Below are 25340 nucleotides of genomic sequence, written 5' to 3'. Positions count from 1 at the left end.
TTAGACCTTTTTAACTTATTTTAAGTATTATCTAACCTTCTCCTAGCGACAACTAAATTATCTGAAATTAAAAGATGGTCATTTAATCAAGATAACATAACCTCATACCTGCCTTCGCTGTCGCATCGTACAGTCTCATATAAAAAACTCTTAGCCTCTTTGGCCGCCACCTCTCTTGTCAATTCTTCTACAGGGTCGGTTATCTCAATGACATTAAGCTCCCAGAGTTTCGCTACAGAAGAATTATCAACAAACAATGAAAATGTAATCATACTTGTACTAAAATTAGATGCAACTGCCCATAAGAGTCCAAACTAACAAAGTTTCAACTGCTACAAGACCACACTGTAACTGATATTTTCTCCCTGTATACAATTTGCCTACAATATCAGCTCCAAACAAAATCTCAATTGGTGCTGTCTTTTCGATATCGCTGAGTGAAATATTCATGTCACTGAGTTCCTCAATCCAAGGGCCGTCATAAATAGAAGAGATATCTGCACAAATTTTTGGTTGATCTAAGGCACCAAATGAACAAGCGTAGGTTCCTTCACACGCAGTTACCTCGTACAATTATTGTCGTTGTTCAGAAGTGTTTCTAGAGCCAAATAATGCATGTACAATAGTTTCCGTCTCCTAGCAGAAAAACCCATTTCTTACGCGGTACTCTGTAAAATATATGTTCTCTGCGATCCAGTGTCAATAAGTGCCCTTACTTGTTTAGTACCATGTGCACTTTTTATGTTGATTCGCAGAGTTTGTAAAAAACCTGTGTATTATTTAAATTTGTTCTTCCGAACGGGTACTACTTGAGGTCGATGTATCAATTTTATTGATAGGCAAAATAGCATGTGATTTACAACATACTATACAGTTCAAACGTCCTCTACACTTCTTAGAAGAATGTCCTACTTTCAGACATCGAAAACAGGCTTTCTGTTCTGACAATGTTTGACGTTTCTGTTCTATATTAAATTTTTGTGCTTTGAAACAATTTGTACTGTCATGCTGCCCTTCACCAAATATACACCTTTAAACCTCATGACCTGTAACCGATAGCAGCGGTCGCTAAGGGCTGGTCAGTTCCTGGCTTATGTATTTTAGATTTTTCTTAGCAAGGAGGCTATTGAATTTATATTTATTTTCAGTCGGTAAATCAAAACCTTCCGTTTCTAAATCAATTTTTTGTTCATTTTGAACTTCACTCTGTAAAAAGCCCATTAGCCCACTCAATCTTGTTTCTAAAGTTGTAATTTCTGCAGTTTCTCTGATATTTTCTATGGACACGGAAACATAAGGCCTTAAAAACTGTAAAGATCTATGTCATAGTCGAATTCTGGCAAACATGACTCAAGTGACTGAAGTTGACTTTCAATCATATCATAAAGAGCAGAAATATTACAAGGTTTACTAGAAACTCGACTCAAAATCAACTTAGGGAGCTCTCTAATGTAAACTTCAACCTAGAAATTCTCTCTACCAAACCCAGACTGCAAACTCTAAATAATTTTTAGGTAATTGTCGACTACTGCAGGAAAACTCTCCACTAATCGTCTACCCTTACTAGGCTCTACAGTGGCTTGTCTCAAATAAGCTATCTTATCAGTCAAATCAATTCATGGATCATCATGCACTATTTTGAACTGTGACCAAAAAGGAAGCCAACCTTTTTTTAAGTTTCTAAATGTTTTAGTTTGCACTAAAATAAGCAAAAATAAATAACTTTTAAGCACATACGTATATAAGTCCTGTTACGGTCGCCAAATGTTACGTTAGGAATCTCTTGCGAAAAGTAACCGTGGGACATTCCTAACGTAACGAAGGTATTTGTTCAGATTTATTGGCCTCTCTTCTTAATTTATCATCCCTGTTCTTGTTATCATGTTCCTTTGATAGAGTAATACGTAGTTTGATAAATGGTAGAATTTTCTATTGCTAATCTTCAGCGCAAAAGTCCTTAACGATTAACTTACATTCAAACTTGTTTTTTGATATTGGTATGTTTAGTTTTTTCACGTATGCTATAAATGGTTATAAATATCATTTGTAAGTCGTCCTCTGAATCTGCGTTAAATATAGCGTCACGGCTGTAGACCTGCGTTGTATTTTTGTTAAGATTTTTTATGACCTTTGCGTATTCATTTTATGTATGATTTTTTCCCAACATCTTTTTATTACATTCTTCTGTTTCAGCCTATCGAAGGCCGTTGTTAGACACACTAAGCAAATATTTGTAGAACTATAGTACCGAGGAGATTTTTTAATTATTTGCCTTATTATAAATAAGGCATCGATAGTGAGTCGGTTTTATCGAAAGTCTTGTTACTTGCTGATTAAAACTATTGACATTATTTTGTCAGTAAGGATGTTTGTAACCCCTTGTTGTAATGTATTTAAAAAGTTTATCCTACAATAGTTAGCAGGATAGTTTTGTTTCCTTTTTTAAAGATAGATACAACTGTGAGTATTGTATGATTTTTTTATTTAATTATTACACTTGATATTATATCTTCATTTAGGATTTTTCTTATTTTTAAGCTTTCTTGTAGTAGTCTGTAGTAGTAACTTAAGTAGTCTTGATGACTACTTGTTCTTTCCTGATTACTACAATTCTGCTAAAGTGACATTGCTAGTGATTTCTATTGATTCTTTTTAATTTTCTGAGTTTGTACAGATAAATTTCTATATCTGTAATTGTTTTTAGTTGTAGAGTTTCGTTCGTACTCCATTATTAAAGCCTGAACTACTTTTTTTGGAAATTGTCGACTTTTTTGCTTAAGTTAATACCCAAGTTAAACCCGAGTTAAACTAAACCAAAATATTTATTAGTTTCAAAATAAGTTTTGTAGTTTTTCTCAAAAATGCATGTTGCCATATGGTAACGATAGGTCTTTATGAGATCGCACAGACTCTTTCAGAAAATTACTACAAATGCATGTTAAAAACATTTATTCAGGTTTGTTACTCATTGTTGATGAAATACAAAATTATATTTCAAACATAACCCGACATTATATTTTTTACACATTGTACGAATACTTAACGTGCATCTCTTAAGATATATACACCTGCACATCTCTTGTTTTTTCTTGTTATTGAGTGAGTATGAGTATCAAAATATGATCTCTTCCAGCATACCTCAAATCATCACTAATTATGTTCAAGGAAATATTATTTCTTGATTTAGCTGGTCTTCTATCCAATTGAGGCGCAATTCCATATAGAGATAGATATAAAATAAATATTCCTAGCATCGCTCTGAATGACTTGATTAAGCTTGGGTATACAGTTTACTTGAATCGCTATCGACATTCACTTCATATTCAGGTCGCTAAAGGTCGCTAAAAGCATACTCTGGTAATTATTTTGCTATAATTGCCATGCTAGCCGGTGCGTTTTGATTTGGTTTCAATCTTCTTACAAGTCTCTCTGATGACGGGTAGACCCAGAAACAAGTGTAAGAGAATGGTAAGAGACTCGAGTTAAATCCAAACGACGCACCTGTCTATATATATTTAGTTATGTAGTTATATATTTGCAATTTCATGTCTGAAGTCCATTTATGACATTTTTGTACCCAAAGATGGTCGATGAATAATCCAAGCATTTACAATCGATACATCAACCAACCATGTAAATATCATCCACCACCATTTTTTCGAACGTATTACAATCCTATATCGACTGACATCTTCGTCCCTTAGGATAGTTTCATCCTCTCCACTATTATACTGACTAATGGCAAAAGGTACTTGAATACTTGGTACTTGAATGTGTTTGTGTTCGGCTTTAGAATATTTTTTTTTATTGAGACAAAGGCGTCATACTATAGGCATTAGAAGCAATTGTTACTGTATTATTGTCTAACCACCTTATGAATATAATGCCAATATTTCTTTCAATCGAAGAAAAATAATCTCCTTTGCGTCCCGTTTTACGTAAAACTAAACTTTTGAAACATCAGAGATTGGACCCACACAAAAGGAAATGAATTAATTCATCAAGCCCAGAATAAAGAGAAATTTGCCATATTGATCGCCAACCTCAACAGAGAAGGCACTTAGGAGGAGGAAACTTTTAAAGATGTAAGACTATTCTTTTTGATAGTTTCGGTAATTCTGTATCCTTTTAATCTTAAGTATTTTAGTAAACTCATGCTGATAAATAGGTTATCAAAGAAATTAAATTGAAAGTTGTTTTTTTTTCAATTTCATTTAGCATAGAGATAAAAGATGCAGTGTACTTTCCAAAAATTTCTTTGTTTTTCAGCATTTATACACTAAACGGTTTACCTCGAATAAACTGCTTACGTTCATGGCGACTGTAATACTTCACCATGGACTCGTCATAATTTAGGTTCTCTTCTGGACTAAAGCAGTTTAAAACATTTGCTTCCAGTAGATTCATTAGAGGTCTTAGTTTATAAACTTTATCCGTTATATTAAAAACCATTGTTTCAAAAACCGGTTTCTTCTAATTGATTGAATAATAGCCTGATTATTCAGATCGAGACATAAATCCCAATAAAATATTTTACCTGGATGTGGATTGTAGCCAGACAACAGTAAGATACTCAAGAAACATTTTATTTCATCCTTGGTTACAGCAAAATCAGGTGCATTTTTAGTAGAAGCATACCTTAATGATTTCTCTACCAACAAATTGATCTTATTCTCATCAAAGAAAAGTTCAAAGACTTTAGTTGGACTTATATTTTTGTACAGTTCATGTTTACTCTCAGGAGTCATTATTTTACTATGGTATTTAGAGAGCTTTCCCTTAAGTCAAACCCTGTGTGAAAATATAAATATAGAAATAATTAAATAGTAGCGTTGCCATATGGCAACACTCAGATCATGGTCACTATGACTGCTCCTCAAATAATTTTATGTATTTTACAACATTATTACTAAAGTTTCATCTGTTTGAACTTATCACGTCTCTGGCCAACGTGTATATTCACAATAAACAACTAGATCAGAAAATACATGTTCCGACAATGATACTGAAGCGACCTATAGCGCCATCTGTGTTACAAAACACACATTTTATATACTAAGAATATTTGTATAAACAGCCGATTTGCGTTGCAGTAAGGCAACTCTGGGCTAAAATGGGTTAAGTTTGATTACTAAATTTCTGTATTTTTTGTCCATTCTTTTATACGAGTTTATCTATATTTTGGTTTTCTGGACTAAAATTTTTCGTATTTCTAATATATTTGTTTTTATCCGTTATGATGTTTTTTATTTCTTTTGTAAACTAGGCAATTATTAAACTAGTTTATGGTTCACATTGTGATACTGAACGAGTTCCTGGGGTTTCTATAGCACTTTTATATATTAGCTATTTTAATTTTAATCATGCTTTGCATTTAGTGTCACGCTGCATTATTGGATTTATAGTGATACCATTTTTATAATGGATTATATGAAGTTACTTGGTGCTTTCGTTGTTTAGCAGCAGTATATTGTTTTTTTAAAGTAATTTTCTTCTTTTAATTTTATCTTTCATAGGGTTGTCATCCATACTTTCTAATCTACAGTTTTACTACTTCAAATTTGAAATGAATTTTAAACTCCTTCAGAAGATAGTCTTCTTCTTCTTCTTTTTATATAGACATGACTCTGTTTTTCATAGTGCCAGTAAGTTGTCGTTCCATCGTTTTCATGGTCTTCCTATTGGGGAACCGTCTCTTGCCGTCTTTACTAATAATAATAATAATGATATACGTTTATTCAAATCAATAGTTATTACATTAATTTGCAATTTCAGTTTACTTACAATAAAATAAACGTAAAAAAAAGTCTTAAAGCATAAACATGCTTGTTGACTTAATCAGCCTAATATTGACAGGTTTATGTTTATTGTTTTTTTTATCAATCATTATTTTATTTTTACAGTTTCTAATCTAATTTCTATATATTTTTTTGTCTGGTATAATTTAAATTTATTAAATTGTTACACAACTCCCTTTTTTGTTTTACCCAAGCAGTAACTAATTTTTTATACAAATAAAAATTTTGGATATTTTTATAATTTATGGGCAATTGACTGTATATTCTTGAAGCAAAATAGGTAATTGAACGTTGCGTGATTGTTTTTAAAGTGTGAAGACATTTGACATTCAATTTTCTTCTTGTTTCATAATTTGACACTTTTACTTTAAGAGGAATTTTGTCTTTATGAATATTTTTCAGTAGCTCTAAGCAGTACAATTGCTGAACATCAAGAACCTGAGTTTCATGATAAAGTTGGTCTAGTATTAGTTTAAGAAACCATTTCTGAGTATTTTGAAGGGTCACCAGATGGCAATCAGCTACTTCACCCCATTCTAAACTTTACCAGTAGGAGGATAATACGAGGACTGCTTTACCAGTAAAGCAGTCCTCGTATTTTTCTTATATTTTTTATTTGTAAGTCCCATTTAAGGTGCCCGTCAATTATAATTTCTAAATATTTTATGTACTCTGCTTTAAATATTTGTTGTTTTTTATTTACTTTTAATGAATTAAAAATTTGTAAAGAATTTTTATATATTGCAAAAGGTATATAAATATTTAGTTTTTTCATAGTTTAATGTGAGTTTGTTTATTTGCAACCATGTTTTTATAATTTGAAGTCTTGTTCTGCTATACTTCACCCCATTCTAAAATCCCACATACAAGATGAGATTGTACTAGAGATAGGTAAAGCATTTACCTAAGTAAAGTTTTACTTAGAAAAATACGAGGACTGCTTTACCAGTAAAGCAGTCCTCGTATTTTTCTTATAATATTTTTTATTTGTAAGTCCCATTTAAGGTGCCCGTCAATTATAATTTCTAAATATTTTATGTACTCTGCTTTAAATATTTGTTGTTTTTTATTTACTTTTAATGAATTAAAAATTTGTAAAGAATTTTTATATATTGCAAAAGGTATATAAATATTTAGTTTTTTCATAGTTTAATGTGAGTTTGTTTATTTGCAACCATGTTTTTATAATTTGAAGTCTTGTTCTGCTATACTTCACCCCATTCTAAAATCCCACATACAAGATGAGATTGTACTAGAGATAGGTAAAGCATTTACCTAAGTAAAGTTTTACTTAGAAAAATACGAGGACTGCTTTACCAGTAAAGCAGTCCTCGTATTTTTCTTATAATATTTTTTATTTGTAAGTCCCATTTAAGGTGCCCGTCAATTATAATTTCTAAATATTTTATGTACTCTGCTTTAAATATTTGTTGTTTTTTATTTACTTCTAATGAATTAAAAATTTGTAAAGAATTTTTATATATTGCAAAAGGTATATAAATATTTAGTTTTTTCATAGTTTAATGTGAGTTTGTTTATTTGCAACCATGTTTTTATAATTTGAAGTCTTGTTCTGCTATACTTTTATTCTACTGTACATCAATTGTTTTCTGTCAGTCTGCTCACAGTCTGTAGATAATCACGTGTTCTTTATTTCCCGTTTTAAACAGAGGTTTGATTTTGCCTATTCAGACATTCTGGAAAACAAGCATCCTGAAAACATGCATTAATGAGAAAAGTTAAAGGAGTAATAATTTCTTCCTTAATTTGTTTGATGGTTTCTGTCTTGATAGTATCCCAGCCAGGAAATTTTTTGTGTTTTAAAGATTGTATTGCATTTACCACTTCTTTTTGATCAACGACATACAAGTACATGCTGCTTTCTATCCTATCTATTTCCTCAATCTGGTCATTACAAATAGGTATTTTTTGTGCATACCTTTGTCCTAATGTACTGTAATGTGTACTATAGGTATATACTATACTATTATAATATATACTATATAAAAATATATAAAATAAATTATACTCTAATACTACTATTTGTTGTCATTCGGCTTATATGATCGTTCCAGTCTACTCTTCTATTTCTTACCCAGTTCTTGATGTTCTCCACCTTGCATCTACGTCGTATATCTGTACTTCTAGCTCTGTGCCGTAGTGTCTTACCATCAATTTTTTTAAGTGTTTTATCTCTGCTGTTTCTAACATCCTTTTCGTCCTCTGTGTGTCAGGTCTTGTTTCTGCCGCCTATGTCATTATTGTTCTGATGACTGTTTTGTAAATGCTGCCTGACTGTAAATTTCTTTCCTGATATTTTTATTTCTCCATATTGTTTCATTCAGGCAGCCTGCTGCTCTGTTTACTCTATTCACTTGATCCTCCACTTCAGTTTCGAGCTTTACGTAGCTAGATAATGTGATGCCTAGATATTTAAACTCCATCACTTGTTCTATTATCTGACCTTTTAGCTCCAATTTACATCTTAGTAAACGTGCTGTTGTATTAAATTAACATGTTAAATTTTCTGGCGGTTATATTAAATTGGTGCAGCATACGTTGTAGATCGTCTTCACTTTGAGAGAGTAGTATGTAGTATTGCATCGTCTGCATAGCAAATTATTTTAAGTTGTTTTTCTTCCATTTGGTATACTTTTTTAGTTCTTACCTTTTTTTTATTATTTCATCCATAATCAGGTTGAGCAATAGAGGACTCAGGGAATCCCCCTGTCTTATCCCATTGCCAGCTTCGATAGGGTCGGTTAGTTTTTCTTCTACTTTTACTTTTATTGTGTTATTTCGATAGATATTTTCGTTCGTTCTGATTATTCTTAGAGGTATCTCTCTTGCGTACAATAAGTGGATAACGTCTTTTAATTTGACCCAGTCAAATGCCTTCTTAAGGTCCACGAAACATAGATATGCCGGTTTGTTGTATTCTAATAATTTATCTTTCATTTGCCTTATTATAAATATATGCATGATCTTCTCGACATAAAACCTTGTTGTTCTTCTGCTAGTGTTATAATTTCATTTAGTTTATTTGTTATCACTTTGGTTGATAATTTTAGTGTTGTGTTTAATAAATTAATTCCTCTGTAATTTTTGGGTTCAGATTTGTCTCCTTTTTTTAAAAGAGGTATTAGGATGCTTGATGTCCATTCATGGGGAATTCTGTTTTGTTCTATTATTTTTTGGATTAGCTTTAATAGTTGTTTGGTCAGATCTGGTCCTCCGTACTTTAGGAGTTTGTTCGGTATTCTGTCCTTTCCTGGTGATTTTCTATTTTTTAATTTCCTTAATGCTTCCTTTACCTCTTCCTCCTCACTATTTATTTCTTCATTTGTCGTAACCTCTGGTATTGGTGGTTCATTATCGTTACCTTTAGCAAATAGGGATAGCAAATAGGGATCGAAAGTAGTCTACCCATGTATTCTTCTGAATGTGTTTCGTTTTTATTAGTCCGTTCATCTCTTTTCTTTGTCCTCTGATCATTCTCCATATTTCTTTTTATGTTCCGTAGAAGTCGTGTTCCATCTGATTTGAGAAGCTCTGCGAGTGTTTCATTTTTATTTATCTAACTAAAGTATTCGTTTCATTTCTGATTCGTGTATAATGGTTGTATGTTGTGTTTGTTGTGTTCTGTATTGTAAAAGGGCTTTTTTCTTTTCTTCACATTTTGTCTTCACTTCCTCCCTAAACCATGGTGTTTTCTTTTGTAATATGTTAGTGTTCGTTACTTTCCTCTCTCCAAGTGATTCTGTTGCTGCGTTAATTATGTTATTTTTGAGTTTTCCCAGCTTTCCTCGATGTTAACGTTTTCTAATATTTCATTCACTTCTCTGATATTCTTTTCCTGTATAAATATTCACTGGATTTTGTATTTAGTCCTTCGACTTTGATTTTTGTTTGTGTTGGCGCCGCTGTCTTGGGTGGGAAGTATTTCAGGATGATTCTTATTTTACATGATACTAGGATATGGTCGCTACCTACATCTGCTGAGTTGAGGCACTTTACGTCGATTATTTTCGATGGATGTATATCTCTGTTGGTTATAACATATTCTATCATAGATCTTTGTCCACGAGTGTTATTAAATGTATATTTGTGTTGGTCTTTGGGATAAAAAAATGTATTGTTTATTCTTAGTTCGTTATTCATGCAAAAGTTTATCATCAGTTCTTTATTTTCGTTTTTGACATCTTCGTTATGTTTTTGCTTAATTCTGGGTATTACTTGATTGCCTATTGGAACATTAAAATTCCCCAATATTATCATCTTTCCTCTGACTTGATCTACTACTTGTTGTAATCGGCCATAAAACGCTTCCCTTGTTGTTTGAGGATTGTTATTTTCTGGGCCGTATACTACGATGATGTTTAGATCTTCCTTCACCATTCTTATCTTTGCTGTTGCTATTCTTTCTGATATGTATTGACACTATTTGATGTGATTTTGGTACCTTTGGTGTATTAGTAAGGCTACACCTTCTTTGGCCCTGTTTTCGTTTGCTACTCCACTGTAGATTAGTATGTATTCAACTAATTTGGATTGTCCTTTTCCTTTTTTTTTGTTTGATGTAGAGCACAACTGTCTATTTCTTTCTCTTTCAGCACTTGGGATATTTCTTGGTCCCTTGAGTTGAGCGATCTGATATTCCAAGTAGTAATTCTCATCTGGGTTTTGGATGTTTTTCGCTTGTCCTTATTTCTTGCCGTAGTCGTCTTCATAGTATCAATCCGGTTTCGAGGCTGTACATTGTTTCTTTGAGCAGTATTTGTTTTTACTTGCCAATCACTCTCCACATTTTATCCGGGCTTGGGACCGGCTGTGGTAACCGCAGAGCTACTCAATCCGCCCCTCAATCACCCCAGGCAGTGTTTTCAAATATAGAATATACAAAAATTTCGAAAACTCTTGGTAAGAGTCTAATAACATAACATAAATTTAGGACTTGATCAAGAGTTAAAGAAAGAAGTAACGGAAAGAAGTCCACTAAATACATACATAATAATAATTAAACTTTGGAATAAGAAGACTGCATAGACGAATAAATATTATTACATACATTATTTTATTTTTTTCCGTAATCCCATTACTGATTTTTTATTTAAAATCCCCCTGATATATTTAAATTTCTTTCGTTGGCCAGTAACAGTTTACCTCCTACCCTTTCACAATTTTCTGCCAATAATCTACGATCAATTTTAGGCAATCAATTGTCCCTGTGAGATGTATATCATTATTGGGTAATTTAAAAAGCAGAAACCCCATTCTGTCCCCTTTTCGAACTAACGCAGTCGGCACTATCGCACCTGTTCCGATTCCCACCTGACTAACCCATACTTCTGTTACCACTTTATTATTACGTAGTCCAATGCGCCAACTGGTTTTATATTCTATTATACAGTATATTTGTATATGAGGGTATTACGAATCATATGCTTAATAAAATGGAATAATATAAAAAATCTTTTTGGCACAAGTATTTAAAAAAAATCAAAATATGTTTATGTAAATCATTGGAAATATACGTTCTCATATATAAAAAGTGTATTTTATATACTTCCAAAAGCAATGGAAAATATAAAAGCTTTACAAATTCAAAGAAGTCTCGGCTCTAGTAGTACCTACTAGATTTTACACCAAAAATAAATTTTTATTAATTAGTTTAAGTTTTGTGTACGAATGAAAGCCATTTTTGTATTAATTTGGTATTGATAGAAGAAAAAAGAAACAACGAAAAAAGAGAAGCTAGAAAAAGAAAACAGTTTTTATTTATATTGCTCGTATTTCTTTAGTAAAATGTTCCATTATAGCCTTGATTGAAATATTATAGTGAGAGTAGAATATGTTTATGGGTACGTAGAAACTGAGTTATGATTCATGACGTAACTGTACCCTTGGATTGTTATACGATGTTATAAATGTTTCGCAAGATAATGTTCAGCTTCTTCTTCAAGTGCCATCTTCGTTCCGAAGGTTGGCGATCATCAGGGCTATACGTATTTTCGAAACTGCTGACCGAAACAATTCGTTACTGCTACAGCTATACCATTCCCGTAGATTCTTTAGCCAGGAGTTTCGTCTTCTTCCTATGGACCTTTTTCCTGCTATTTTCCCTTGCATAATTATTCGAAGCAGTTCATATCTTTCGCCTCTTGTAATGTGTCCCAAGTATTGCAGTTTTCGTTTTTTGATCGTAAATATGACTTTCTTTTCTTTATTCATTCTTCTCAAGACCTCGACATTTGTGACTCTCTCGGTCCATGATATTCTCAGGATTCTGCAATACATCCACAGTTCAAATGCCTCTAATTTTTTGGTATCAATCTTTTTCAACGTCCATGACTCCATTCCGTAGAACAGCACAGAAAGTACGTAACATCTCATCAGGCGAAGTTTCATTTCAAGGCTTAAATCTCTTCCTTAAATCTCAAATGTTCAGCTACATGTGACGTAATATGTAAATGCCTTTATATACCAACAAGTGATAGCAAAGACCTGGTCTCCATGTTGACCAGATTTTACCTGATATAACATTAGAAATGCACCTTCCCATATATAAATTAGTGTTTGTTGATCTGCAATATCTGTGGGAAATATAAAATCTTTATGGGTTTGAAGATGCCTTGTCCTTAGTCCGACTGGACGTTTTACGAGAACACCAAAAGTATAATAATGATCGGTTCTCAGTTTTGTACACAAATGAAACCTGATTTGTGTCTACCGGGTATTGACAGGATAACAAACGAAACAAACAAATAAAAAAAAGAAACAGAAACAAGAAAGAGAATACGGTTAATAAATGTTATTCTTAACTCCGCCTCCAGTAAGTGCTGGGCGGATTGAGTAGCTCAGTAAATGCCGGTGCCGGTCCCAAGTCCGAATAAAGGAGGAAGGTTGAGGCGATGGGCTTGCAATTCATCTCTTGTCAAAAGAAATAAATGCTAAAAATTTCGACCAAAAGCCTCGGAATACAAAGAATGCGTCAAAACAAAGACGACTAATGCAACAGAAAAGGAAAATGATATTGGCTACTAAGCAGAAGTATTAAAAGAATTAGCGGAAAGAAATATATATATATATATATATATATATATATATATATATATATATATATATATATATATAAAAAGCTTTTGGGGTATAAAGACAAACATGAAACAAAAAATCAAGAATGGTGGTCCGAGAATATGCAAACGTTAGTAAACAAGAAGAAAACTGCTTATCAGATATGAATGTTAACGAGAAAGGAGGAAAATTACAAGATATATAAAAAATAAATCGAGATGTAAAAAGAGAAGTAATGAAAAGTAAAAATGAGATATGGGAACACACACAAATAATTGAGATAATAACCGGAGAGTTAAGCGATGCCCTCAAAAGACCGAAAAACGGTAAAACAGCAAGACCTGGAGACATCCCAATTGAGTTGGTAAAATATGAACCAAAAATATTACATAAGATGTTGGTTCAACTATGTGTCGTTAAAGAAGGAAGCTTATCTGAATCATTTCCAATAACAAAGAGGCTTAAACAAGGATGTAGTCTATCTCCGACCTTATTTAAAATATATATTCAATCATCGCTAGAGCAGTGGAGGAAACAAGTATCCGGAATGGGATTAGACATAGGCAGTGGTAAATGTCTAACAACTTAATTTTTCGCAAATCATCCGGTAGTCGTAGCGAATGATGAGGAAGACATGTTTGAAGACATGTTGGAAGACAACTACATGTTTAGAAAACTAAAGAAAGAATATGAAAAATGTGGCATCAGTATAAATATGTCAAAGATAGAGTATCTTAAAATAGAAGATAATGAGGAGGATCCAGAATTAGAAATTAGAAACACAAAAACATGCAATGAATATAAACATCTCGGATCTATAATATCTAAAGAACGCACTGCCAAAACAGACATCGAAAACAGAACGCAGCAGGGAAAAAAGCGGTAAATATTCTAAACTCTCTAATATGGTCTAAAGATATAAGACAAGAAACGAAATTGACAATCTATCGAACCTTGGTAGAGCCTATTATGACTTTTGGGGCAGAAGTTTGGCCGATCACGAAAAAAGATAGAAAAAGAATAGAAGTAGTAGAAATGGATTTTCTAAGGAGAGCGCGTGGTGTATCCAAAAAAGATCATATTAGGAATGAAGATATTAGAAGGAGGACAAATACTATATATTCCAGTGTAGACAGAATTGAAACGAGAAAATTTCGGTTAAATATTGTCCTGTTAATGCGATGTAACTATCAGATGTTCAGAGGTCAGTAGTAATACAGATATTTTCTACTTCTTTAACAACCTGTGATCTAATAATTTGCTCAGTTTTGATATAACATTACTGAAGTAATGAACCGGACAAAGTTTTTCTTGTTGGCGGTTTATATCCAGGAATCCCTGCAAACTCTTTAACAGCTCATTCTTCAAAGTTCTAGGTTTAGTAAATTGATATATATTTAAAAGGTAAAAGAAATAATAAATTAGACTTACTCACAATCAATTTAATTTAACTATCAGACGACCGGTTTCATCATCATCATTTTTAAAAACCACAGACATGTAATATTGGCATAATTACTGTAATTTGTATAATTTATATCACCTATCTTTGTTTTACCTTTATTAGAAAACACCCTAATATGGGTTTATTATTTTCAGCATTTATTTAACTTTGTATCGTGACCTGAAGATGCTTTGCATATTGTAGAAAGCGAAACCGGTCGTCTGATAGTTAAATTAAATTGATTGTGAGTAAGTCTAATTTATTATTTCTTTTACCTTTTGAAATGGACTCACACAAGCAACACATTCATGATTTGATATATATTTGTTTTTTTTTTTGTTCTAAACTAATATTTTTATTAATGGAACTATCCATCACCTTAGAAAATGCAGATCAATCGTAAATCGAAACTCATTCATTAATCAGAATACGTAGTTATTTTATTTTCAATGTCAACCGATAGCCCGACTGTTCACTGTCCCGAAAGAGTCGCATGTTATTTTTAGTTTTGTAGTAGTCTCTCAGATCAACGAATCGTCCTCGTCGACGTAAAGTGTTCGTTGCTCCTCTGTTTACGTCTACACAAAACGTAGTTTTTTTTTTAAATCAACCATCACCTAGTCGGCTTACCAGTGAGAAACCGTAGATTCGTAAATGATAAATAATGATTTAAAATGCAAGGATTTTCTGATAAAAATGAAGGTAAAATAAAACAAAAGAAAGAAAAGCCGCGAAGACAATGGGACTGCAGGTCAACGTATCCAAAACAAAATATATGAAGGTCACGAACAGCACACAAATAGCGGCACCACAAGATCTGGTGACAGAAGCACACACATTCGAAGGGGTCTCGGAGTTTATATATCCTGGAACACAATTAACTAACAGCAACCTAGTAAGCGTAGAAATTAAGAGAAGAATATACCTGGCGAACAGAGCTTACTTTGGACTAAAGCAGCTCTTAATATTACACATAATTAGCAAAAAAACCAAGATACCAATACATGAAACTCTTATTAAACCTGTCCTGACATACGCGTCAGAGACACGGACTGGTAAAAAGCGACGAAGAACTGTTGGGCCGCTTTGAAAGAAGAATACTTAGACACATATACGGAGGAGTACAAGAAAACGGGATATGGCGTAGGCGCTACAATTTTGAGTGGTATCAATGCTATGAAAAATGCAACATCGTCCAGTCTATTAAAATTAATAGACTAATGTGGCTAGTACACCTTGAAAGAATGGAAAGAACCAGGAAGAGAGGCAGGCCAAGATCTAGATTTCAAACTTAAGTCAAAGATGACTTGAGGAATCTAGGAGTCAGAAATTGGAAAGCCAGGGCGAAAGGAGACTAATTCTTGAACAGGCCAAGACCCACACAGGATTGTAGAGCCAATGATGATGATGATGATATATATATATATATATATATATATATATATATATATATATATATATATATATATATATATATATATATATATATATATATATATATATATATATATTGAATTTAAAATTTCCGCGGGAGCTATATGTGATTTCAGTTGTTTTCCGGGTTTGACTCCGCGTTAAATATTTTTGGTTTTTAGAAAAACCATTGTCTTGGCGACGTTTCGGCAAGGTCACACTTGCCATTGTCAAGTCAGATTAGTTCTGCTTCTCGGTCGCTGCACGTTGAATTTAAATATCTTGTTGCGCTTCTTGTCATTGGTTCTGTGCGCAGAGTGGGCGTGGTCTTCTTCGCTATTTTAATTTCTACGTTTTTCTGCAGAATTGTTTTCCACGTATTTGGGAGTCTTTGGGCATCATTACTCTTAATGCTGGTATTTCTTTAGTAATGCCTTCATTATAGTGGAGGTGGCATATACTTATGAGCACGCCGAAAGTTGATGATGATTGATGGGGTAACTTTATCCTCGAATTGGTATACTATATTTGTTCTAGAAGATAATGTTCAGCCACATATGACACAATATGTAAATTTATATTTATAAACCAATAAGTGATACCAAATAGATAGCATGCATGCTATCCAGATTTTAACGTGTTTCAAACATGCTAAGACAATTAGGGTCAAGAGGTCCAACTATGTATGTGAAAAATTGAAGAGTTAAAAAGTTAATTATATATTGGAAACATTTGAGAAATGCATCAGGTAATGATCGACAATAACATCAGGTAATGGTCGACAAAAAAATAGTAATAGTGCAATAGTAGTACATTTAAATAGGAATTAGATCATAATATTGAACAAAAGAATGGGTGAGAGAAACATGTAATATATATGTGACCAAAAGCATAAAAGAGAGAAAAGGAAATTCATTTTCTGTATCTGATATACGAAAGGTTGCAAACATACGAATTCTTAGAAGATATAGATACACATGTTAATAAAAACAAATACCTGTAGTTTTCTGAAACACATTAGACTGTTGGTTCTTTACAATAACATAATTTCCTTTTTTTCAAATTTAGATAGTTTCAATACAACACACCGCAAAAAAACACACGATTTTTTTATTTAATTTTCGAATGTTATGTTTGTAGTTAATACAAGGTATCTTATTAGACACAGAAACTAATAAATTAGTTATAAGCTTCACCCCTTACTCAGAGAGAGTAATAATGGTTCAGCTGAAGACATATAGGTACACAACAAGTTAACTTAATTCAAGTATACGCACCAACAACGCATAAGGATAAAGAGGAGATAGAACATTTTTACATGGAGTTAGACACAATTTTAAGATCTATTAAAAAAGAAAACATTACAATAGTAATGGGGGACTTTAATGTTAAAGTCGGAAGAGGAAAAGTTTACGAATATGGTGGGGAATTTTGACAAGGCGAAAGAACCGAAAGAGGGTATAGACTTGTAAATTCTTGTCAAAATAAACATTTTGCAATAATGAACACAATGTTCCAACTACCCGACAGAAGATTATACACTTGAAGATCTCCTACAGACAACAAAGACCGCATAGTCAGAAATCAAAGACTATATATTAGTCAAAAATAGATATAATCACTCAATTAAAGCAGTAAAAGCATACCCCGTAGCAGATGTCAACTCAGACCATAACTCGCTGATAGCTAGAATGCACGTGAAACTCAAAAAGATTGTACTACCTAAAAACAAACCAACGTTTGATTATAAAAAATTAAGAAAAAGAGAAATACATCAAAAACTGATTCAACAAGTCAACTCAAATCTAACAGAAGTAGGAGAAGAAATCTTAACATCACAAGATGTCAATGAAAAGTTGAGCAATATTCAGAAGGTATTACTAAAGGCTGCAGAAGAAAATTTAAAGCCTGAAAAGGCAAATAAAAAACAGACTTAAAAAATTCTAGCATTAATAAGAGAGGACAAAAGCCAAAGGGAGAAATGAGCCAAAATATCAAGAACTACAAAGTAGAATTAAAGTAGAGATAAAAAGGCCAAGGCAAAGTGGTTAACAGATCAATGCATAGAAATAGAAAAGTATGACAGAAAATACGACAGCTTTATTATGCATAAAAAAAATAAAAAACTAACAAATACCAAAAAGCTAGCACACTATGGGATACTTTTAGATCTGTTCAACAAAGTATATACAACAGGAGTAATACCCAAATATTGGTTGCTGTCCACGTTTGTAACACTACCAAAGTCAGTACATGCGACAGAATGCTCCCAGTACAGAACAGTTTCCTTAATAAGCTACACACTTAAGATATTTCTCAAAATAATACATAGAAGAATGTAAAAATGTTAAAAGAAAAGAATGTGGATAGTCGAGATATACGGGTTATTGTCAGTCTGTACTGGAATCAAAAAGCAAAGGTTAGAATCGAAAATGTCGATAAAGAAACTATAGAAATCAAAAGAGGTGTTAGACAGGGTTGCGTGCTATCCCCATTGTTACTCAATCTGTACAGCGAAGTTACTTTTAAGGAAGCAATATCAGAGGAACAACAGGGTATATCAATAAACGGAAAAATCTTGAACAATATAAGATTCGCAGACAATACCGCTGTTTTTGCAGACAGTCTAGAAGCACTGCAACGCTTAGTAAATAGATTACATCAAGTCAGTATAAAATATGGACTACAAATGAACGTTAAGAAAACGAAGAGGATTATTTCTATGCAACATACAGTAAAAAGGCTAGATATCAAGGGAAAACAAGTAAAAAGAGTGAATAACTACAAGTATCTGGAAACCTGGGTAAATGAAAACAATGACAAAGGTAGAGAAATAAGAACACGCATTGAAATTGTACGACAAGCATTTATAAAAATGAAAACAATGTTTGTTAATCGAGACCTTCCTCTGGAGCTTCGGATAAGAGCCTTAAGATGCTACGTGTTCTCGAATTTGTTGTATGGAATGGAAAGCTGGACACTAAAAGTGGATAATATATAGAATTTGAAATCATTTGAGATGTGGTGCTATAGAAGGATTTTGAAAATATCATGGACCCAACGAAATACAAATGCAGAAGTGATAAGAAGGGGTTACAAAAGGATTGCGAAGTCATCAAAAAACAGCACATCAAGCACGATAAAGCACATCAGAACAAGAAAGCTGGAATATTTAGACCACATTACCAGAAGTGCGAAATATGAGATATTAAGGCTTATAATGCAAGGTAAAATCAAGGGTAAAAGATCCATAGGAAGACGAAGAATTTCCTGGCTAAGAAACCTAAGGGAGTAGTATACTTGCAGCTCAGTAAATCTTTTCAGAGCAGCCGCCAATAAAGTACCCATAGCTGTGATAATAGCCAACCTCCGATAGGAGAAAGAACTACAGGAAGAAGACAAGGTATAAAGAAATAAAAAAAATATAAAATAACCTTTCATTTAAATTTGTGAATAAAATATGATTTGTAAATTTGTGTATGACAATGTGATAATATGAATTAATATAAATAAATATAATAATATAAAGTTTTTATTTATTTATAATTTTTTACATAAATATAAATCAGGAGCACCTACCTTACTTTCAATTTCCTCAAAACGTTTTTAAACACTACCCACTACCAGCTTTTAAATAGTCACGGTTGAATATACTAAATTTTAGACTTACTAAATTTTAGACAATTAACGTAATTAAATCTTAATAAGAATAATTTTTTAAATACTAGAGTCCCGTTTTGTACAAAAACCGTCAGTATAAACCCGGTAGTGCCTGAAAGCGCTTTCGAACCGAACTGAAACACCTGAAAAGCTCCAAGCTTGCCACCACCATCGTTATGTTCAACAAACTGCGACAATCGGTGTCATGAACCAATTTAATAATTCTGTCCGAAGAAACTCAATTCGGACGATTATTGAAAAGAATACTTTTGAAATTCCTAAATTACGTAGCGGCAAAAATCAATGAAGTTTGAAAGAGAACAAAAAAGTGTATTTGTCTAAAGAATCACGATAGCGTCATTTCTATATTATTATTTGTATAAAAATTTTTAAATAGACAAAGATAGGTGCATTATAAAAAATGTACTCATAACGTGTTTTTCTAGTGTCAATAAATGTCTCTCACAACTATATATGTTCTTTTAAATCACTGAGTTAAATTTACCAGAATAAATGACGAGTAAGGAGTACTATTTCAGTAAGTTGTTTTAACCTCAAATTGTTTATACTTATATAGAGTGTGAACAGCCTGCATAAAATCTAGTATTTAGTTGGTTTAAAAGCTTCACGTCAGTTTTTTCTTTCTTTGAGTATATAGGTCACTTTCTAGTTTATTTTAGTAAGTATGTTTTACATTTTGTCGATAACATACTTCTTCTTCTTCTTTGCGTACCTTATCAAGTCCCTTTGACTTAATTAGGGAATAATTGGCGAATAACATGGGAAAATAGTATTGTTTTGCTCTCCATATTCCGCTCCATTCTCTAATATTTTATAACCAAAAGGTGATTGCTTCCCACCAATTCACCGTTGTCATTTAAATTTTTTCCATCATAATCTCATAATCAGTTGCAATATATATATATATATATATATATATATATATATATATATATATATATATATTTATATATAAATATATATATATATTTATATATATATATATATATATATACTTTTATTTTATGTACTGTTTTTTTGGTAAAGTTGACGATTTGTGTTTTCTGAGCATTGACTATCAGTCTTTCTAGTTTACACCAGTTGTCAACTACATTTAGGGCTGCTTGCATTCTCTCAGACACCAACTAGGCAAACCTCCTCCTGACAACGATTGCTATATCGTCAGCATATCCTAAACAGTAAAAGCCTTCTGTGGACAAATTTCTGAGGAGATCATCTACCAAGGTATCTACCAGCCTATTTAGATCATCCAACGCAGAGTCCGTAGATTTACCAGGTTGGTATACATAGTGACGATTGCTTAGAGGATTATCTTTTAGCACTTCGTCTCTGATGTACCTATCAAGAAGGTGTAAATGTTTTAAATAAATTATATAAACTTTGATCAAATAAAAGACAGATATCAAGCACAGTTTATAATAAAATCTTGCCCAAGTACTTTGGCAAAATCATATGGTAAATAAATACAATGATTTCTACACACTAAATATATTTGTTTATGTTTGATAACGTTTAAATTTTTGGGTTATCTTTGAAAATAATATTGAAGATATTATAATGAACTCAATAGAGGATAATGGACTTAAAACAAGAAAATAATTATAGTACTTCTGATTAAAGACAACCCAAAAGAATTTCAAATTGAATATATTTAAAACTATTATTTTCATTAAATGAGAATCTGTATTTAATACGGTTATATATTTTTTTAAAGTGCACTGTGAGTTACTTGTGAACTGTTGAAAATAAATTTTGTACAAAATTTTCAAATAAAGTGATATCACCTGGTAGCGGGAATGTTGTACATTACTGGTGAATTTCCTTGGAGTCAGGAAACAGCTAAATATTAAGTCTCTGGAACAACTTTGTTCATCTTCACTGGTTTGCAGTTTTCCAACACATTTTTTTATACTTTTTTTTTCACTGAAGTGATAGTTCCACATGTCACAAATGTGTTAAAATGGAGGGTGAATGTTATGAGTAATTATTGCGATATATTTTCATATTGAAAAATTTACAAAATTTTCCATATTTTGGTAATTTTATGAAAGCAGCTTCAAAGAAAGAAATCCTTACACGTTTCACAAAGGACTCACCACTATTCCTTCAAATGCACTGTTTTTATATCTTTTCTCCTAGCGTCCCTTTTCCGCCAATGAAAATTAAACAAAATAAAGAATTCTTGCTTTGAAATTTTAAATGGACCAATCAGAAAATAGTAACACTTTTTACATTTTGAATAAATCTACTTTTGATATAAAATTTCGAAATATATACCTAAATTGTGTTTTAATTTTTTTATTTGAGTAAAATTGAATATTGGAATTATATTTAATACATTCTCTACATTAATTTTCTATATGTCGCATTTTTGAGGATGTTTTCTTTAAAATTTTACAGACATTTAAAGTTCATCATGTCACAAAAATTTATAGTTTTTGTTCTTACTTCTACAAATTAAAATTCAGATATTTAAACAAGTAGTATAAATAGAGTATTGAAATAACTTTTACATTGTTTGTAAATATTTTATCAATTGATTTTTCATTAATTATTTGCCTGAAACTTTATTTTTATAAGTTCAAACTTATATAGACTTTTAACATTTACCCAAAATTACGACTTTAACAAATCATTTGATGATGCTTTCTTAAATTTTAGCTAATTAATTCTAATTTGGATCTACCTATTGTTTTGTATTATAAGATTGAAGTCTGGTATAACTTAATTTCATATATTTACAAACTAAATTAAAAATTTTTTAAAAAAGTCCAAACTACATCGAGAAACTTTGAATGTTTGAACAATCAGCTTTCAAAGATATAACTCTTATGCATTAAATTGAAAAGAAACTTCTTTATATTGCTCAAATTTGAAATAAAGATATGTCTAGTAAACAAATTTACAAGTTCTAATATTATTTAATCAGAATCCTTTATACCTTTGAATTGCATAACTTTAAATAAAATCATGTTAAAACTATTTACGTAACAAGTTCCGAAAATGATATTTTACGAGACAAGTAGGAAGCTTCCACAGTAGGAAGAGTCCTGGAATCCTGCGAGTCTCGTAAAATTACTTTTGGATCATGTTACGTACAATATTTTTTCTGTAGCCATTTTGTTATGTTAAAAAGAATATATGGATAAACTTTACTTATGAACTTTTATTAAACACTTTAAAGTTATTCTCGTGAATTCAACATTAGAAAAATCTACTTATGAATATTAATAACACAATTATAACAATTATTTACATTGATATTGTTAGGAATATTAACAGAAGTGGCAGTATTGAAATTAGTGTTAGACGTGTCAGTACTTGGTTGCGGCCATTTTCAATCTGTGAAGCTTTAAATTTTATTTCTTAAAGAATTTTCTACGTATTCCGCTGCTACATTAGTTGATTTCCATCCTCCGTGTCTTTTCGAGTTGGTTATAGTAGCACCACTATCAGCCAATAAAGTGGCTGAGCTCCTTCGTAGACAGTGCCCGGTGTATTCTTTGGGATGCGGTAATTTAAGAAATTCAGTAATAGTGCAGGCGATTTTTCCAAAAGTGTGAATATTAATAGGTTGTATAGAACACCTTCCAATTTTGTAATATACAAAATAATCTACGATGCGGTGTGTTTGCTTGACGTAATGACAAATATTTTCTGTATAAAGAAATGTTATTTTCTCCAATAACCACAAAGCGGTTGTGGAAACCATTTAAACCCGAACATGGAAAGAACCTTTGTTCGTTTTAGAATTATGAATTTTAATCACTAACATGGTTATCGTATCTTCTATATCATCTAATCTCATTTTGCAAAGCTCCTCACGACGACAAGAGCCTGCCAAACCAATTATTAATTCAACCTAAAATTTACAAAAAAAAAAATTCAAAAATAATTATGTAATCTTTGTCATTAAGTAGATATTATCTTCAGATTCGGATAAAAATTTATCTATTTCTTCTTTATTCAATACTTTCGATTTTTTTGGTTTGTAGCCGATGGATTTTCTTTTAAGGAAAGCAATAACTTTTGGATAGCGGCGTATATCTATATTATTTTTAATGTGTGGACTTAAGCATCGAATAATTGCTCCAAAGGCTTGATGGCTTCAACATATTAGATTTTTCCATTAGATATGCAAGAATGACTTCTTCATTTATAGTATGTACATTTTTATCATTGATCCATTTTTGAAATTAATCGTAGACCAATTTATACCTCTTTCTTGACTTTACCGGCAATAATTCATACATATCGGCTTTAGCAGTTTCCCTAATCTCATCTGGAATCATTTTGGCTTTATTTTCACTGCTCATAATTTTCTTAAACATTATATTCAAATATTTTCCCCGCTGCGTTGAATTTTTCTATTTGTTTGATCTATTATTTGTCTGTATGTAGTATATTGTCTGTTTTCTCGACGCTCCTGTGAACCATTTTTTTTGCTCTTTTCTCATTGCCTATTTTTGTTCACACGAGTTGGGACAAAATATTGTCAAGCAATACGTTCCTACCGTGCTAAGGCTATAATCCCCCAGAGTTTGCCAGCTCTCTGGAGCATCGCTTACGACAACACTTTTTCCCAGTACCATGCATCCACTGTCCTCAATAGTGTCACATACCGGATTGGGGAGCGTAGAAGTCGCTCCCCACAACAAATCTTACCGAATATTGAACTAGTTATAATGCGGCTGACTGTGATTTACCTACTGAGTAAGTAGGTGTAAATAATGGTGTAAATAAGTGTTTATTACAGTGTTAAATTTACACTACATAACTGCAGCCCCTACGCCATGTTCTCAGTTGATCCGTGAGTGTTTATTTGGTTATACCTACCTACATTATTCGCACCTGTCCTATATGTCGATGGCACATTCCTTATCATCCTGTAAGACCGCCGTGGTGGGGTTGAAAAAATCCCTGTACAGGAATATTAGAATATATATATATATATATATATATATATATATATATATATATATATATATATATATATATATATATATATATATATATATATATATATATATATATATATATTAAACTGATATTTGTTAGGTAATTGAATTCTTATTTTAAAAGTCATAAAAGACAAATATAATATAAATAAAATTCTATTTTGTGGTTTGTAATTTGGTAAATTACGTGGTATTCAATCAATTTTTGACATATAGAACCTAATACATAATCTATCTAAAATTTTAAACAAAATCTAAAACAATACTAATATATAGAGTGTTTCTTTAAAAATAACAAAGTTAATGACCACTTCCGGTTTTACCAATCATAAGTTGTAAATGACCAGTAGATCAGCCACAGTTTTGCCGAAGTGCAAATTTTCATATTTCAAATCCGATTATTTTCAGATATAAGTTGAATGTGTAAGTTACGTAAAACACCCTGTATTTTTAAGAGTTGTGTTTCTATTATAGAGGAATATATACATATATTTTAAAGTATTCGGAAAACATTTTTTAGTAATAGTATTTTTTATGATATACCTACCTACCTTGTTTGTAAAAAATAATTAAATTCACGCTCTAAGTGCGCGAGCCCGGTGGTAGTTATCGTCCAAACAAAGTTCCACTTCCTCGATCGTTTGCACACCCCTACGACAGCTAGAAGAGATCCATTCCGTGTCTTAATGCTTGAGTGGGTTCTCGCTATGGAGGTAATAGTTACCGATAGCTAAACACCACGAACCCCGTGACTGACAACCACCTGGTGGAAGTCGTCTACAAGACAACGGTCGCTTTGTTTACTTAATTTGCCATTGTGGGTTTACTATCGTAGTTTGAAAGAATATATTTTCATTTTTCTTTATTATTTTGGTCTTTAAAATCTAAACATGATTATGTATGGTGGAAATGATAAAAAAGATAACGATAACATATCGCAAAATTCCTACAAATTTACTAGCTCATAAATTA

The 25340-nt window shown here is 31.9% G+C and overlaps 1 protein-coding gene across 1 annotated transcript in view; it reads right to left on the bottom strand.

Moving 5' to 3' along the window:
- Positions 1 to 19495, bottom strand: part of LOC140439502 (uncharacterized) — a 171776-nt gene extending 152281 nt beyond the window's left edge. Inside the window, exon 1 of the mRNA XM_072529464.1 lies at positions 19309 to 19495. The gene's annotated coding sequence lies outside the window, so the exon portion shown is untranslated. The remainder of the gene's footprint in view (positions 1 to 19308) is intronic.
- Between the last annotated feature and the right edge of the window lie 5845 nt (positions 19496 to 25340).

The sequence above is a fragment of the Diabrotica undecimpunctata genome, chromosome 1, assembly GCF_040954645.1.
Source record: "Diabrotica undecimpunctata isolate CICGRU chromosome 1, icDiaUnde3, whole genome shotgun sequence".
NCBI lineage: Eukaryota > Metazoa > Arthropoda > Insecta > Coleoptera > Chrysomelidae > Diabrotica > Diabrotica undecimpunctata.
The sequence above is the reverse complement of the archived record's forward strand: the minus strand, read 5'-3'. Positions and strand labels throughout refer to the sequence as shown.